Genomic DNA, 19,672 nt, shown 5'->3' on the forward strand with positions numbered 1-19,672 from the left:
CTACAGGGCATTTAGGAATGTTTCATCTTCTTCTTGATCTAGATCATGCGTTAGAGCCATACTTAGGGTATTCACTTTCGATTTTGACCCACGTTTATACTGCAGCTATGTCGACGAAGAGTCTGGTTTCAGCAAATAGGAGTGAGAGGACCGCGGGGTGGATTCGGGACCGCACCCACACCCTTTGCGGATCGGTGAGTAGCAGATGAGGGGAAATGGAGTGTTAGCTCTTCTATGGAGTCAAACCCCTCCAAGTTTATTCCAGAGCAGGCTCCTCCTAAGGCTAGGACATCCATGAAGTCAGAACCTTCTGAGATCATTCCAGAGCCAGGCCCTTCTAAGCATCCGACTTTGATAGAGGAGGACCCATTCGAGGGTTCCTATGAGATCCCGATAGAGCCCGATGAGACGCCGGAGGGCGGGAGGGGTACTCGGGGAGGATAGGGGCAGCCGAGCTATTCCAAGGATCACCCCGTTCGCTTCCCTATGGTTCGACGTTATGTGAGCGGGCCATGTTGTGAGTGTTATTGAGCCCGATAGACCCCAGTCTTGGGCATCTATGTACCAGGGGTCCCCGTGTATGTGTGATGAGATATGTTCCGGAGGAGGAGGGGAAAAGATAGACCGACGAGAGAGGAGAGAGCGAGAAGGAGGCTAGGAGAGCTCTACTTTGAGAGGTATCTGACCAAAGCTCCCGTGTGCAGGACCCACATAGGCAGCTGACAGGTATATTAGCACCCTATTGATATCATGTGTGTTGTATGTGTGCACAAGTTAGTTTTATTATCTATAGTATGGTATAATTTTGAAGGAATTGGTTCCTGAAAAGGGGGATTAAGGTCAGTATGACGTGAACTGTGATGTTGGGTATTAAGTGAATAAGGATTGGGCCTTAGTCGCCAGTTACCCTATTTCACCCTCTTCTTAACAACATATGATCAGAGAATTTACCCATAGTTCTAATCAAACCCCAAGTAACAGACAAATGGGAAAAAAGACTTAGGTACCGACACAAAGGACATGCAGTATTCATTTTCAGGCCGAGAAATCAGCAAAATGAATTGCCAGTTGAGACAAGTAAGGCGGACGGTTGGAAGATATGACACGAAACTACCTCAGGATAACATGTAAACCAAATGGAAAGTCAGGACGACCTGAGTAGGCAAAGACGAATGAAGCCAATTGGGAGCTAGGACACGGAGGGTATATTGACCAAGAATAGGAAAGATCGTGAGACGAAAGAGCTAATATATAAGCCGAATAAGCATCACGGATAAATGAGCATAAAAGAAAGTATAGAGAGGTAAAAGCGGAAAGGACCGAAATGCATCAAGGACAAGGAATCTCGAATAATGAAAGGTTGAGCAAGTTGGAAAGTGTAACCGCAATAAGGAACCATAGTGCAGGATTAAGTATAGTACGAGGGCAACACTAGAAGTCACGGGGCATCCACGACATCCGACTCAAAGGAAAAGAACTGGCTACAGGAGTGAAGTGAGTAAGGACTAACGCCGTAAAAACACAAATGCAAGAAGATTCACCCTATCAGGATAGTGACCTCAGGATTCTGGGATTTTGCAACTCTGACAGGTAGTAGGGAAATATTAGTGAGAATTGGGGGACGACCCGAGGAACCTGATGACAAATTTAGATCAATAAGGCGTATTGAGTGTAGACGGCGTTAAGTAAAGCGAAGATCATGTGCAGACATGCATTCATCATAGTAAATGCCCAAGTAAGGTATATGAATGAAGTGCAAGGATACGAGGATCTTAACCACCTTAGACCCACCTCAGAGAATTCTGGGAATTGACTAACATGAAGAGGGATGAAGTTTTATAATCTGGAGAAAAGAGCGAAGTGTATGGAAGACTAGACGGAAACAAGATAGTGGACGCGGATAACCGGACAACGGAACACTCTAAAACCCAGAGCAGGAGAGTAGGAAAACGGAGAAGGGATTGAGTTGAGAGAGTTGACATCAGAAGGCAAAGTAGAAGGACTTTCGGGTCAAACACGATCTGAAAAAAGAGCCAGCCTTCGAACAAGCATCTTGGAAATAGTGGGATAAGACCTGTATTATCGTGAAGGAAATCAAGCATGGATCAGCAACAAGGTAAGACCCTTTAACTAGAGGAGAATTCAACCATAGATCTAACTATAAAAAGTGTATTAGAGATCGCCAACCCAAGAATTAAGGTCACAATGAGGAGAAAGCTAAAAAGGCCACACCAGGAAAACACGATGGGAATTCTAAGGACAAGACCCTAATTGTTACACCTCGGACATTTCATACGTTGAGTTGTGACTAGACTAACACAAGCTTAAGGGGAACATGGAGTCCATATGGCTTTAAAAGGAGTACTTGATAGCTTTAGAGTGCGTACTACAAGATTTTGAAGCTATACGAATCAGTGAATCTAAGTTCATTGAAGAAAGTGAAATGTAAGTTCTGTTCGGGAAGATTTCGTAATAACTGAGCTCATGTTAATTTATTAATGCCTTGAGGAGGAGGTATAAGGCTCCCTAGCTGGTTAATGAAGTATTATACAAGTGCCAAGAAGGTTCCATAAGGATTGAAAGTCAAACGAAGTGACGGGAACAATTTCGGGAAAATGTGAGTTATACGACCACTTATACGATCCGAATAAGGGTCTGTATAACCAGTACAGAGAAGGGTCACTCACTGGTGGTATTATACTATCACTTATATGGACCGTATAAGTGTCTGTATGAACTATGTCGGGCAGCTTTTATATTTTTTACAAAAAGAGGACCCAAGTGTTAATTTCTCATTTCTCATCTTCTCCATCACTCTTGAAACCTCTAGAATATTCCATACACTATTAACACATATCCAAGAGAAATCAAAGATTAAACATCAAGAATTAGTAGAATCAAGTGTATGGTGCTCACTAGGGTTTGTGGAAGCCAAGGTTGCCTTTGGAATTGAAGTTGGGGTTTTATCAAGTGAAGTATCTTCATCCAAAGATTATTCCTACCTAATCAAAGGTGAATTTTACATCTATTTCATGTTACTAAAAGTATTGAGTGGTTGAAAGACTTGGATTAGAGAAGAAAGTAGAATATGAGCTCAAATATGGAAATAATGGTATTTTGAGTAGTAAGTTAATTTGAGTCATGATTCTTAGTATGAGATGAGTACAATCTTATTATGAATGATGCTAATGTCATTGAGGAAGTATTATGTGAAGAATGAGTATGGTGTTGTATTGTAGTAATGGTTATGGATGACTTTGAAAGTGAATTTGAGAAGTGAACAATATTTAACTTGAGAAATCTATTGATCATGGTATTATGGGTGTTGCTATTGCTATTTGGGAGTTGTTTATTATATGGTGGAAGTTGTTGAAACAAAGGAAATGTTGCCCAATTTTTGTTAGCTCTTAGTCGCTTTAGATTAGACTTAAGCATGTTTTTAATGATTTAACTTAGTGCGAATTCTCTTGAATGTAGAGTTGTGAGCTTGGAAAGAGAACATTTAGTTGTTAAGAAGACATAAAGGTATGTAAGGCTAGTCCCTTTTCTTCAAAAAGGCATGACTCTTATAATACCATCTTCTATATATTTCCATGACCTTCTTACATTCCACAAGTCGAAAGTTTATGATTCTTAAGAGGTTCTTAAGAGCTAGAGATAAGATATGTTCTATGCTAATAATGATGATGATGATTCTATTTTCAAAGATTTCGAAGCTTATGAAATGATGTTAATATAAGCTTGATAATCTTATTTTATGATTTCATTAATGTTATTCCTTGTTGTAGTCTCACCTCATGATACTAGTTCCTTCAAGGCGGGACATAGTGATGATGATCATTCTATAATATAATTGGAGGTTACCGACCTTATGTCACTCTGATAAAGTCATAGCTTTCACTTGGGCTCTCATGTATGCTATTTATAGTATATGGTGTACATGGATATGTGAAAAAGGGTGAGGCGTTATATGCACAATACCACCTGATCTGTTGGCATATGATGATCTCATCCCAGACGCGGGATGCCTGGACGTGGGAGATATGGATAAATGGATCGGGTCATTCGTTCCGCGGTAATGTATAGATATATGATGCATATATGATATTATAGATCGAGTACGCACGTTTCGCAATAATATATTATATTATTAATCGGGCTGCATGTTTCGCAGCAACATATGATATTATGGATCGACCTCATTGATGATATATGTACATAAGTACAAAAGATGTTAAAGATAGTTAACATGCATGACTCCGCCTTAAGAGGCAATCAGTTGCAGGTTATCTCTTTATCTTGGGTTCTTTTATTTCTTTATTATGTTCTTATACATGCCTTGCATACTCAGTACATTGTTCGTACTGACGTCCTTTTCTTTATGGACGCTGTGTTCATGCCCGCAGGTAGACAAGGAGATGGTCTGGATCCTTAGGAGCTTACTCAGCATATTTGTAGGAGCACTCCACTACTTCGGAGTTGCCGCTCATTGGTATGTTCTTTTTTGTGCATATTGGGGCATGGCGTGGTCCTGTCTCGTCCTTATGATTTCAGTATTCCAGTTAGAGGCTCGTAGATACTCATGTGTGGGTAATAGATGTTATGTGACCTCTTCAGTGTATATTGTGTACATCATTTTGTAGCCTCGTGGGCTTATATATATATACGTATATTCTTGGGAGATGTGTAGTGATCATTTCATAGTAAGTTTTACTTTGAGAAGTTATATTTGTTCAGGTTGAGTATCATAGTTAAGCATGGCAAGTGGTGCTTGGTAGCCAGCCCCGGGTACCCATCATGGCAGTCTAGTTGGGTCGTGACAAAATTGGTATTAGAGCGGTTCCGTCCTAGGGTGTGTCTACGAGCCATGTCCAGTAGAGTCTTATTTATGGGTGTGAAGCACGCCACACTTATAAACAAGAGGCTGCGGGGCATTTAGGAATAATGACCGTCCTTCTTCTTCATAGATCATGCGATAGAGGTATAATGTAGGATCTCTCCTTTTCCTAATCGTGTGTTATGATTTCAGCTATGCCTGTGAAGAGGAAAGCAACAGCTACCCAGAAGGGCAAGACAGCGATATGGAGGCAGACTGAACGGGAGTCCCCGGTACATATAAAGGAGGGTGATTCGCCTGATGAGGCTCCATCTCGTACTTCCCATACTCTACCTATTTTAGAGGAGCATGAAGGGGCCTCAGCTCCAGCTCCAATGCCTCCAATTCCTCCACCGGGTGCTTCGGGCTAGTAGATGACCGAGGCTATTCAACTATTGACATAGCTAGTTGCTGCTCAGGCTCAGGGGCAGAGTATGGGTCCTGGCGACAGAGCGACTAGTGCCACAGCCCTTGATTTTAAGAGTTTGAATCCTCCAGAATTTTTCGGCTCGAAGCCGAATGAAGACCCGCAGGGTTTTATAGATGAAATGTTGAGGACGTTGAGAATAATACATGCTTCTTCTACTGAGTCAGTGGAGTTGGCGTCCTATAGGTTGAAGGATATAACGGTTCTTTGGTCTAATAATTGGATATCTTCAAGAGGGGAAAATGCACCTCTCCCGGTTTGGCAGGAGTTTGTAGATGCTTTCATTCGCTATTATTTTCCACCTGAGGTCCGTCGGGCCCGAGCTGACAGGTTTCTGAATTTAAAGCAAGAAAATATGAGTGCTTAGGAGTATAGTCTCTATTTCAATTCATTGGCTAGGTATGCTCCGGCCATAGTAGTCAATATGGGAGACCGGGTGTATAGATTTGTGAGTTGCTTAGGGCCACATTTGATCAAAAATTGTTTGACAGCTTCACTCTAAGAGGGGATGGACATTTCCCGTATTCGTGCCCATGCCCAAAATTTGGGAGAGCAACAGCAGCCACACGGGGGTGAGCGCGATGTTGATAGAGGGCATATTAAAAGGGCCAGATCTGCCGGTACTAGTTGTGAGCATAGATGAGGTCAGAGGCAACAACACTCCAGATATTCAGGCCAGTCCACAGCCAGTGCACCTTCTCGATTTGCGGGTAGGAGAGTTGACCGCCCCATTTATTTCAGACCGAGTCAGAGCTTGAGGGTTCCAGGTTCTCAATACTGAGGTGATTCCAGCCAGATAAGACTAACCTTACCATGTTGTACTCAGTTTGGTAGGCCACATTCCGGATAGTGCCACTTAGGTTCAGGTTCTTGTTATGCCTGTGGTCGGGTTGGTCACATGATGCGCGATTGTCCGTTGAGGAATGATAGAGATAGGGCTCGACCCACCGGATCAGCGATTGGTTCTTCGTCCGTGCACCCTCATGAGCAGGCTTCCCAGACTCCAGCAGGCCGAGGTAGGGGCAGAGGGGGAGCATCTAGTTTGAGTGGCCTTCAGCCCCATATTTATACATTGGCCGGACGACAGGATTCTCCTATGATATTTATGCATTGATTGATCCGAGTTTTACCTTGTCATCTATCACTCCTTATGTTGCTGGTCGTATTGGGGTAAGACCCGAGACAATCAAACCTTTTGAGGTATCAACTCCGGTTAGTGATCCAGTAATAGCTAGACAAGTATACAAAGATTGTACGATTATGGTATGCGATCGTTACACTGTAGTTGATTTGATTGAGCTGGAAATGTTATACTTTGATGTTATTATGGGCATGGATTGGTTGGCTTGTTGTTATGCTAATGTGGATTGTAGAACAAAAATCGTTCTGTTCCAATTTCCGGGAGAACCAGTGCTTGAATGGATGGGTAACACAGTATCTCCAAAAGGTAGGTTTATTTCCTACCTTAAGGCAAGGAAGATGATCGCTAAAGGCTACATTTATCATTTAGTCCGAGTTCATGACACCGAAGCAAAGTCGCCGACTCTTCAATCCGTCCTGGTAGTAAATGAGTTTCTAGATGTGTTTCCGGATGAGCTTCCAGGTCTTCCACCAAAACGGGAGATTGATTTTTTCTATTGATGCGCTACCGGACAGCGAACCCATATCTATTCCTCCTTACAAAATGGCTCATACGGAATTGAAAGAGCTAAAGGCACAACTGAAGGATTTGATCGAGAAGGGATTCATTAGACCTAGTTCATCGCCATGGGGAGCACCGGTCTTGTTCGTAAGAAAGAAAGATGGTTCCTTGTGAATGTGCATTGATTATAGACAATTGAACAAGGTGACGATAAAGAATAAGTATCTGCTTCCGAGAATCGATGATTTGTTTGACCAATTACAAGGTGCTAAGAGGTTTTCCAAGATACACCTGAGGTCAGGATATCACCAGGTGAGAGTTAGAGAAGAAGATATCCCCAAAACGGCCTTCAGAACCAGATATGGTCATTATGAATTTCGGGTAATGCCATTTGGGTTGACTAACGCCCCGACAGTATTTATGAATTTGATGAATAATGTATTCAGTCCTTTCCTAGATCTATTCGTAATTATGTTCATCGATGACATCTTAGTGTACTCTCGATCAGAAGCAGAACATGCAGATCAACTACGTATTGTCCTTGGAATTCTTCGGACTCCTGAATTGTATGCTAAGTTTTCAAAATGCGAGTTCTGGTTGAATTCTATAACTTTTCTGGGCCATGTGATCTCAGCTGAAGGCATCCAAGTGGATACTCAGAAAATTGAGGCCGTGAAGACTTGGCCAAGGCCTACAACACCTATGGAGGTCCATAGCTTTCTGGGATTAGCAGGCTATTACAGAAGGTTTGTGGAAGGATTTTCTCTATTTCAACACCATTGACGAAGCTAACTCAGAAATCAGCAAAATTTCAATGGATCGATGCTTGTGAGCGCAGTTTCCAGGAATTAAAAGATAGATTGACTTCAGCCCCAGTCCTGACACTTCCAGAATGATCAGAAGGTTATGCGGTTTATTGTGAAGCCTCCGGTGTTGGGTTACACTATGTATTGATGCAGCACGGTAAGGTCATTGCCTATGCCTCCAGGCAACTACGAAAACATGAGAAGAACTATCAGACCCATGATCTTGCATTAGCTGCGGTTATTCATGCGTTAAAGATATGGAGACATTATTTGTATTGTGTACATGTTGATATTTATACCGATCACAAGAGTCTCCAGTACGTTTTCAAGCAAAAGGAGCTAAATCTACGGCAGAGTCGATGGCTAGAGCTATTGAAAGACTATGATGTGAGTATCTTATATCATCCTGGAAAGGCAAATGTGGCGGCGGATGCCCTCAGCCGTAAATCCATGGGCAGCCTAGGTGATGTTCAGCCGGAAAAGAAGGAATTAGTCCGTGAGCTCCACCAGCTAGCTAGCTTAAGAGTTCGCTTAATGGACTCCAGCTAGCTAGCTTAAGAGTTCGCTTAATGGACTCGGGCAATGTAGGAGTCGTCGTTCATAACCCAGCTGTTTCATCCTTAGACATGGAGGTGAAAAAGCGCCAATATGAAGATCCCAAGTTGAATTATTACAGAGATACACTTCCCCAGAAGGAAAAGTCACCATTTGAGATTTCTCCAGATGGGATTCTCAGGTATCGAAACCGACTATGTGTTCCAGATGTTGCAGGACTATGTCGTCAGATTCTGGAAGAAGCCCATTACTCCCGTTATTCTGTTCATCCAGGAGCGACAAAGATGTACCATGGTCTCAAGTCAATATATTGGTGGGATGGAATGAAAAAAGATATAGAGGAGTTTGTAGCTCAATGCCCAAATTGTCAACAAGTGAAAACTAAGCATCAAAAGCTAGGAGGATTGCTGCAAACTATGGAAATTCCTACCTGGAAATGGGAAGTGATCAACATGGATTTTATTGTACGCCTGCCTCGTTCTCGGCGTAAGTATGACTCCATATGGGTAATTGTTGATAGACTCACGAAATAACCTATTTTTTTCCAGTCAGAACTACATATTCAGCAGAAGATTATGCAAGGCTGTATCTTTAGGAGATAGTGCGACTTCATGGTGTTCCAGTATCCATTATCACAGACAGAGGAGCATAGTTTACTGCTAAATTTTGGAAGTCCTTTCAAGAAGGTTTTGGGAACTCAGGTGAGACTCAGCACGACATTTCATCCACAGACTGATGGACAAGCTGAACGCACTATTCAGACCTTGGAAGATATGTTGCGGGCGTGTATATTAGATTTCGAAGGTAGTTGGGATGATCATTTGCCACTTATTGAATTTGCTTATAACAATATTTATCATTCTAGTATCCAGATGGCCCCGTACGAAGCTCTATATGGAAGGAAATGTATATCGCCAATTGGATGGTCGTGTCATATTACAGGGAAAACTCTGGCGAAATTTTTGTAAAATCCCCGAGAGCCTAACATTTGAAGACGAATGTTCCTAAGGAGGGGAGAATGTTACACCTCGAACATTTCGTACGTTGAGTTGTGACTAGACTAACGCAAGCTTAAGGGAAACACAGAGTCCATATGGATTTAAGGAGAGTACTTGATAGCTTTAGAGTGCGTACTACAAGATTTTGAAGCTATACGAATCAGTGAATCTAAGTTCATTGAAGAAAGTGAAAGGTAAGTTCTTTTCGGGAAGATTTCGTAATAACCGAGCTCATGTTGATTTAGTAAAATATTGAGGAGGAGTTATAAGGCTCCCCAGCTGGTTAATGAAGTATTATACAAGTGCCAAGAAGGTTCCACAAGGATTGGAAGTCAAACGAAGCGACGGGAACAATTTCGGGAAAATGTGAGTTATACGACCACTTATACGGTCCGTATAAGGGTCCGTATAACCAGTCCAGAGAAGGGTCACTGATTGGTGGCATTATATGGTCACTTATATGGACCGTATAAGTTATACGGACCGTATAAGTGTTCGTATAAACCAGGTCGGGCAGCTTTTTTTTTTTTTTTTTATAAAAAGAGGACCTAAGTTCTTATTTCTCATTTTTCATCTTCTCCATCACTCTTGAAACCTCTAGAATATTCCATGCACCATATTAACACATATCCAAGAGAAATCAAAGATTAAACATCAAGAACTAGTAGAATCAAGTGTATAGGTGCTCACCAGGGTTTGTGGAAGCTAAGGTTTCCTTTGGAATTGAAGCTGGGGTTTTCTCAAGTGAAGTATCTTCATCCAAAGATCATTCCTACATAATCAAAGGTAAGTTTTACATCTATGTCATGTTATTAAAAGTATTGAGTGGTTGAAAGACTTGGATTAGAGAAGAAAGTAGAATATGAGCTCAAATATGAAAATAATGGTAGTTTGAGTAGTAAGTTAATTTGATTCATGATTCTTAGTATGAGATGAGTATAATCTTGTTAAGAATGATGCTGACGTCATTGAGGAAGTATTATGTAAAGAATGAGTATGGTGTCGTATTGTAGTAATGGTTATGGATGACTTTGAAAGTGAATTTGAGAAGTGAACAATGTTTAACTTGAGAAATATATTGATCATGATATTATGGGTGTTGCTATTGCTATTTGGGAGTTGTTTATTATATGGAGGAAGTTGTTGAAACAAAGGAAATGCTGTCCAATTTTCGTTAGCTCTTTGTCGCTTTAAATTAGACTTAAGCATGTTTTTAATGATTTAACTTAGTACGAATTCTTTTGAATGTAGAGTTGTGAGCTTGGAAGGAGAACATTTAGTCATTAAGAAGACATAAAGGTATGTAAGGCTAGTCTCTTTTCTTCAAAAAGGCATGACTCTTATAATAACATCTTCTATATATTTCCATGACCTTCTTACATTCCACAAGTCGAAAGTTTATGATTCTTAAGAGGTTCTTAAAAGCTAGAGATATGATATGTTCTATGCTAATAATGATGATGATGATTCTATTTTCAAAGATTGCGAAGCTTATGAAATGATGTTAATATGAGCTTGATCATCTTATTTAATGATTTCATTGATGTTATTCCTTGTTGTAGTCTCACCTCATGATATTAGTTCCTTCAAGGTGGGACATAGCGATGATGATCATTCCATAATATAACTGGAGGTTACCGACCTTATGTCACTCCGATAAAGTCATGGATTTCACTTAGGCTCTCATGCATGCTATTTATAGTATATGGTGTACATGGATATGTGAATATGTGTACATGGGATATGGGAAAAAGGGCGAGGCCTTATATACGCAATACCACCTGATTAGTTGGCATATGATGTTTTTGTCCCGGACGCGGGAGATATGGATAAATGGATCGGGCCGTTCGTTTCGCGAAAATGTATAGATATATGATACATATATGATATTATGGATCGGGCTGCACGTTCCGCAGCAATATATTCTATTATGCATTGGGCTGCACGTTCCGCAGCAACATATGATATTATGGATCGGCCTCATTGATGATATATGTACATAAGTACAAAAGATGTTAAAGATAGTTAACATGCATGACTCCGCCTTAAGAGGCAATTAGTTACAGGTTACCTCTTTATCTTAAGTTCTTTTATTTCTTTATTATGATCTTATACATGCCTTGCATACTCAGTACATTGTTCGTACTGACGTCATTTTCTTTATGGACCGTTCATGCTTGCAGGTAGACGGGGAGACGGTCCGAATCCCTAGGAGCTTACTCAGCAGACTTGCAGGAGCACTCCACTACTCCGGAGTTGCCGCTCATTGGTATATTCTTTTGTGTACATATTGGGGCATGGCGGTGTCCTGTCCCGTCCTTATGATTTCAGTATTCCAGTTAGAGGCTCGTAGATACTCATGTGTGGGTAATAGATGTTATGTGACCTCTTCAGTGTATATTTTGTAGCCTCGTGGGCTTATATATATAGGCATATTCTTGGGAGATGTGTAGTGATCATTTCATAGTAAGTTTTACTTTGAGAAGTTATATTTATCCAGGTTGAGTATGATAGTTAACCATGGCAAGTGGTGCTCGGTAGCCAGCCCCGGGTACCCGTCATGGCCCTCTAGTTGGGTCATGACACTAATCGTGTCAGGGGGAAAACTATGGACAAAGGTATTAAAGGTCGAAGTTGATCAAGAGAACCGCTCAAGCTATTCCAAACATAAGGTGTTATACGATGTTGGTAAAGAGTGGCGAAGTGTAAGGAAGCATTCCATGACATTCTTGGAAAATATTGGTTAAGGACTATATTACGGGTGGCAATACAAATGGGAGCGTGACACAAGGCTTATTGGTTTTTCTACAGAATCTTTTGAAGATTTCTGTAGCGGTAAGGGATACGAATATTGCCAAGGACAAGTAAGTAACACGCGAATGGAATCTAACTTCTACTCCGGAACAAGGTTGAGAGCCCCAACCAGTCAGTCAGGAATGAAAAAAGGACTCAAACACGTGACAAAGGCTTCGGCATTCCTCGAGTTCTATTCTTTGCTAAAGAAGATTCGAGAAGGTGATGGAAGTAAAAGACGCGTTCTCAGAACACGAATAAGGTATAGGTTAAAAGAAAGGATCAGCATAGTTGGATGAGATTGGAAGGGCCTTAAAACGATGTGCCGGCTCAGGTAATACCCCTGTTTACTACAAGGTATCCCACCCGTCGGCTAGGACTTGATTAGTGGTATGTCGGTCAATCACCACGGGAGCAAGGGACAAGCTAAGTGCAGCAGGTAATGAGAGCCATATGCGAGGTAAGCCTCATAAGTAGTTTTGGTTAGTTGGTGGAATTCAAGTACGGATTAGTAATGAAAGGTAAGGACACCCCTATAAGGAGGGGGGGGGGGGAGAAAGGAATAGGAAAGGAAGAATATAAAGGTAAGGTTACCACCCGAAAGAGACGTAATATGGATAATGGAAGTAGAACGAATATCGGGAAAGGACCTAGACATAGTTAAAAAGTGGAGAGGTATCTCCTGTAATTAAGAGGTAGAGACGCAATCCGAAAACATCATAAGCAGAAGATACTGGAGACAGGTATGATGCGACTGTAATGTGATCTGATAAACGACCATGGATGCAAGTACAAGCTACTTTACGGGTCACCGAATTCCAAGACAAGTAGGGATGAGTAAGGTATAAGACAAAAGGAGTACGACTAATCGCTGTCAAGAGCAGTAACAGTAAGACGATTAGGACAGCAATGGCATTCACCCCCCGAATCCCAAGTAACACCATCGCCTAAGAATTAAGCTCACTCGAGGAACAGTATGGTAAGGACCAATGATCAGAGAAGGGGAAGCGGGCAATGACAAAATAACCAAAGATTGAGACATCTGAGTAAGATCGACACTAAGTCGAAGTCCATAATCGCAAGGAATGGGGTAAGCGTAAAACCTATGGCCATTAAGAAGGTGTCACATGAAGGACGATTAATGCGAAAGGGGCCTAAGACGAGAATGACAGTAAGTAGATGCCATATGCAGCCTAAGGACTGGAAGAACCAGAAACAGAATTTTCCCAAGTATTAGCCAGATCCAAGGAGCATATCGTAACTTTGTCACCAAGAGCAGGCCAAGCGTTGTCGGCACCCCCGAGGGCAGATATTAGATAAAGGACAAGGGAAGAAACTTTTCGAGTAAAGACGCAAGATTGATGTAAAGGTATGGAAGTTGGGAATGTTATTGCAAGAATTAAGGATAGTCAAGAGGACTCCGAAGGAGGCCAGGAGGCAAATGCACCAAGGAAAGAGTACCCCGTATCACACTAACTCAATGACAACAGGCAATAATAAAGGATTAAAAGGTAAAAATAAGGACAAAGGAAGGCTGGGGAAGACTCTGAGGATAACCGAGTAAGTCCATTGATCATGAACCTTTTCCATCTATGCGCAAGGGTGTAGACAAAGAAGAAAGGGACTCTTGGAGGCAAATTATCAACAAGATAGACAGAGGAATTAGCAGAAACTAAATACAAGTTTAGAAGACGAAGATAAGAAGGACGTTATGTTCAAGTATACAGCGGTACCCCATAGTTAATCAACAAAAAGGAAAAAAAAAGAGTTAGTAGATGGAAGAAAAAGCGTCGAGAACAGCAAGGTCTTGCTCGCAAAGATAACTTGGGTGGCAATGAAGACAAGAATGTATGTTTAGGAACAGGTGAAGTAAATACGGACACTATCAACAGTATGCCATAGTATGATGGACCGTAATAAGAGAGGACCCCATACATTCAAGGGCCTATGGAAGTACATGTATACACCGCACAACATGCCGTGTGCATGACAGATCCAAGAATTAGGAAGGACAAAAGTTATAAGAGGTGTTTACGCGAAAAGAGAAAGAAAGGTTGGTTCAGGACAACCGAAGGTACTTGAGGCCATCCATACCAGACAACGAAGTAGACTTAGTGGTTATAACTGGTCGGAAGGTAGTAGCTAGAGGAGAAGACGCAGGATGTAAGGAGTAATGAAAGGAGGATCTAGATTCAGGAGATAATCGACTGAGAAAGCCTTCAGAAGAAGTGTTGGTGTATGCAAGCACGCTTAAGTCCAGTATAGATTCTGCACCGTGGAATAATATTAGAATTCTGGGAGAACAGACCCGACAAGTGAGGAAACCCTTCGACTGTTAACATTCGAGGACGAATGTTCTTAGGGGAGGAGAATGTTACACCCCACCCTCTGAGAGCATAAGCACGCCGCGTATTTAACTATATTAATGGAATATCGGAGACGTCCCATGAAGTCTTGAAAGGTACAAGCCATGGGAAGTACGGAGCAATGAAGTAAAGAATGAATTATGATCTCGTAAGTCGTAACCGGGAAGGACAACCGTGGAACCAGGAGACATGACCCTTATCAAGTATAATTAATAATAAATATCATGTATGGGAAGTTTCGAAAGGTTCCGGGATCTAGCGGATAGAAGAATAGAAATTAATGGGCTTTGGAAGAAGTTGGTGAAATTTCGGAAGCAAATTTTAGTCCAACTAGATGGGAGTGTAGATTTTAGTATACAAGGAGTTTTGAGGTGATTCATGAGCCTAAAATAAAGTTCGTCGAGTCTAGTTTCCAACGCGACAAACCGTTTATCAATACGATATCAGAGTAGGAAGTTATGATCATTTTAAAACGATCTGCCAGAAGCCCGCGAACCTATGCAGAAATTCTAGAAACCACTTAAAAGCCCACTAATTTTGGCACATTAAGCCATACCCGATCCACACACATATAAATACCCCACTAACTCACCCATTTCACCCCCAAAACATCAGATTTATATCCATAAGCAGACCTTAGAGAGATTAGGGGCATTTTGGCATAAAATTTGGTAAGATCTAGTGGAGATTAAAGCTCGGGAGGTGCGTAACACTTTGTCGACCTCGGCTTTTCCATCGTGGCGTTGTAGGAGGAGGCAGAACCCCTCCATGCAATTTGGTCCTTGAAGTTTCAAAGACAAATTAAGGTAAATCCCGCTCCTTCTTTGGTAATTGAGTTAATCCATAGTAATACTCGCTAGATTATCACATATTAAGTTGAATTGATCGAAAAAGTAAGATTATCGTCATTGTAGGTGTTACGGGTGGATTGATCTGAATATTGGTTTGAATGGAGGTTGTGGATGTTGATTCTTAAGTATTGTTGTTTTTTTTGTTGTTGTTGATGGTTGTTGTTGTTATTGATATTACGGTTATCTAACATATGTCGAGATATTACAAAAATAGAGGAAGTCTTTGCCTAATTTTTCGTAAATTGAACTCTTCAAGACTATCGGATTTGGGTAAGTTGGATCTACGAAATCTACTAAATTGACTAAAGGAAGTATTTGTCGATATAGGTTTCGGGATGAAGGGACGAGCGGTGGAATAAGGGAGCAAGTTAGGATTAGCAAGGCAACAGAGACAGGTATATAAGGTTTAGCTGTCCTCATTTCCTTGGCACGAGTCTTAAAGCTATTTAGCGTGCATGCTCCTCCATTTGAACCGTCTGAAGTTTTACAAAGAAAGGATACGTTTTTATAAGAAAGCTGGATTTTGAGAAAAAGCCATGTTTTACGAGATTTACCGATTTTATGGAAAAGTATATTTTATACGATTTTCTCTAAAAGAGCTTATTGATTATGACTAAAAGTCAATTAGTGCGCATTCCTTGATCCTCGTTAAATTCCACAAAATGTCACGTATAACCCTTATGCTTGTTTATTGATATCATAACTATTATTGATTGTTCTTTTGGCCTCGATATACATTACGTAACTAATTCAGAGGTCACGACCTCACGTCACTCCGAAAGACCCATGTTTATTTCTTGAACTCTGCATGCATTTATATATATACTCTATTTGCACTATTTTACTTACCGAGCCGCACTATAGTCGGCCGGGTACGGCCCGTAGATATGCAACCACTGATCAGTTGGGTATGTATGTCGAGTCCCGAAAAGGGCCGGGTACGTTATGATGATTATGATGATATGAAGTTTCCCCGGACGCGAGAGGATATGAGGATAATGATGCTTATTTATCGAGTCTCGAAAGGTCCAGGTACGATATCTCACCGAGTCCCACTAGGGCCGAGTACGTTATATATATATATATATATATATACACACTATGTTGCATATGACAAATGATTTTTATCATACACTGCATGTTAGTTGTCTTCGGGTTATGACTTTCATTATACATCTGCTGGAGTATCTTGCTTCATTACCGTATTCATCCTGCCTTACATACTCAGTACATACTTTTCATACTTACCGTTCCATTTTGGGACCTGTGTCTCGTCTTTGCAGGTCAGGATAGGTTTACTGAAGACGCGCCGTGATAGGAGCATCGTCAGTGGGTCAGTAAGTGCCATTCATCCGGACTTGCCTATTTTGGTGTATGATTATGACTGCATGGTTACTGTATATGATTTGGATACATCAGTGGACGTGTAGTCACGACCTTTTATGAGGATAATGTTTCCTACTCTTAGAGGCTCGTAGACCTTGTGTAGTGTGTTGGTGTTGGTCGTGAGAATTATGTTCTGTTAAATGGGCCTATTGACTTATGATATTGTTTGGTGGTGGCCTCGTCGGCACGCGTCTTTGTGATTATATGTATAAGTAGATGATGTTGTCTACTGTTCAGTTTGGGTTTTGCTGAATGCAGATGCCACTAAGGCTTTATGCTAAGTTATTCAAAGTCCATTATGATTATGTTATCTAGTTCAGGTTAGCTCAGCAGGCATTCCAGCTGTGAGGTCGGGTGCCTTGTCACGCCTCCCGGTGGGGTGTGACAGTAATGCTCAAAACAATACATTAGGATCCATAATGGCTAATTGTCCTCTAGACTAGCACAGCTTGCCCAAACACAAATAAATTCAAGTCATGAGATATTAGCCGAATCGTCGATCATGGCTTATAAGTCGAAATTGTTCTCAAATCATCTTCTCGATAATCGAGGTATCATAAATCAATTTAAAAAGCTTGTTCAAATCATTTATTACGTACACGTTCAAGTCAATAACCCGTTCATAGGTCAAAACAAGTTTTAGAGACCAAAGCTTTTGCAAGCAAGTACATTCATCCCATTATAGGGGAAATCTTGGATACATTCGTAGATTACAATGTTATATATATATATATATATATAACGTAAAAGGGCAAAAAATGCCTCTGAACTTTCTCAAAAGGTTTATATATACCCTTCATCCTCCTATCTTGCTAAAAATACCCCTTTGCTCACTTTTGTGGCTCACGTTTGTCCTTAAAACTAACTGTCACGACCCAACCCCGTGGGCCGTGACTAGTGCCCTATCCGGGGCACCCAAACGCACCTATCAAACAGTTACACACGGATGGCTTATATATAAACAAATATCGGTACATAACGCCTCGATTATATCAACCACATACGGGTATATCACGAAGCGACAAGGCCGTGTTTCAAATTTATATAATTTCCGGAAAAATTTTGCGAGTTTCCTTTGTTTTACGGACTATCCAAAATAACCACACGCGAGAAAATACCAACAAAGGCCACACGGGCCAACAAAACAACATATACATATGCGGCCGACAAGGCCGCGCGGCGAACGGGATCGCCCAAACACAACATATACAAACACACACACGTACGAATGGCCATAACCCACAAACATGTCCACGGACCTCTAAATGACGAGACATAATCATATGACGGGACGGGGCCCGCCGTACCACGAACGAATATATATAATGCAACGAACGAATATATATACCAAAAGTAGGCTCCGGAATAAGGGGAGCACTCCAAATAGCGAGAAGAAGGTGTCCTAAACCGGTGGATCACCAAGTCGCGTACGTACGTACTTGCGGGCGTGAAACGCGCCCCCGAAGAAAGGGGGTCAGTACGAAATATGTACTGAGTATGTAAAGTAGAAAATGTAGTATACAAATCTGAGTCACAATCGAAACGGAGGTACAGAAAATAAATGCATTTCCAAAATATCAAAATATTACTTTCAAAGTACAAGTCATGCATAGGGCACATAAAATATGGTCGCCCGCCCGTCAATGGTGCCATAACACAGCATAACACCAGAAAGTTTCAAATCTCCGAATTCCCGTCACATATCACAACACAGCATAACGCCAAACACAGCATAGCGCCAAATATAAGTGGAACCCGGCCCTCGAGCAAGGAACTCGGTGAACCATAAACACAGCATAACACCGGAGTATATCATAATGCGCACGACAACAGAACCGGCCCGGGAACCGGCGAACGATATCATAGTAGTAGGCACTAGCGGAGTAGTGAGTAATCATATGCATAAAATCATTGTCATAAATCCAAAAGATAAGTAAAATAGTCATATTTGAAATCGGAATAATAATTATTACATATTCTTTCAAAAGTTATCGAAATTACATAAAAGGGCGTCGCGGGACCCACGGACGGGTGTAGGCCCGAGCTGGTCCCGCCTATGGAAAACATACTCATTCTATATCATACAATCTCCTACGAAAATTTCAAGGCAATCCGAGCTTTTCCGCGGAAGTTATGAGCGTTTGAAATTCTAGAATCGTTTAAGAACAAACTCAAAAAAAAAATCAGCTTTTAAGTAACCTTTGCAACTTACTAATTCCAAGGACATAAGGATCAATGTTTTGTTATGTCAACACAAGAATGCCAAGGAACAAATGCGATTCATAAATATGCTCGGATTGCGATAATAGATTTTCCTCGAGGCTCGTATCATAGCCTATTTTAACTAAGGCATGCCAAAAAGGAAGGTTGCTTTACATACCTCAAACGCTCTCCAATATAATCCAAACTCAAGATAAATCCAACCTACAATTCTGGCTGCCCAAGGTCTACAAACAAGTCATAAAATGCCAAACATTAGCTAAAGACTCTTTGAGAATTTAAATTCCAAATTTGCCCTTAATTCTACAGAAATTTGGGCAAAAGCATTTCCCCCAGAAAATAGGCCACCCCGAGAATTTAACTCGGCCAAATCAATCAACAACAACAACAATAACCAACCTAACAACATCAACAACCAATCCGAAAGGCAATACAACAATAATAGCTCTCTTTTCCATCATTCAACAACTTTCATAATTCAATTCAACGGCTTACCTTCAAGCTAACATCGACGCTTATACATTCAAATACTAACCCGAACCTATACCAACAATATTTAAGGACATTCTAAGCAATTCATACAACATTTTCAACAATCCAAAATTTTCTCCAATTTAGCCGAGAACAGCCCCTAAACCCGAGACACTCACTTTACACATTCCTCATTTTCAAGTCATGATTTGTATCCACAATTCACATTCTAACAATACTATATTCACCAACATACAAATTACATTAACTATACAATAACC

The 19,672-nt window shown here is 41.1% G+C and overlaps 1 long non-coding RNA gene across 1 annotated transcript in view; it reads right to left on the reverse strand.

The window, feature by feature from the left end:
• Positions 1 to 19,184, reverse strand: part of LOC132029456 (uncharacterized) — a 90,488-nt gene extending 71,304 nt beyond the window's left edge. Inside the window, exon 1 of the long non-coding RNA XR_009407820.1 lies at positions 19,081 to 19,184. This is a non-coding gene — a long non-coding RNA (uncharacterized LOC132029456). The remainder of the gene's footprint in view (positions 1 to 19,080) is intronic.
• Positions 19,185 to 19,672: the final 488 nt, after the last annotated feature.

Source organism: Lycium ferocissimum, chromosome 9 (assembly GCF_029784015.1).
Source record: "Lycium ferocissimum isolate CSIRO_LF1 chromosome 9, AGI_CSIRO_Lferr_CH_V1, whole genome shotgun sequence".
NCBI classification, from domain to species: Eukaryota; Viridiplantae; Streptophyta; class Magnoliopsida; order Solanales; family Solanaceae; genus Lycium; species Lycium ferocissimum.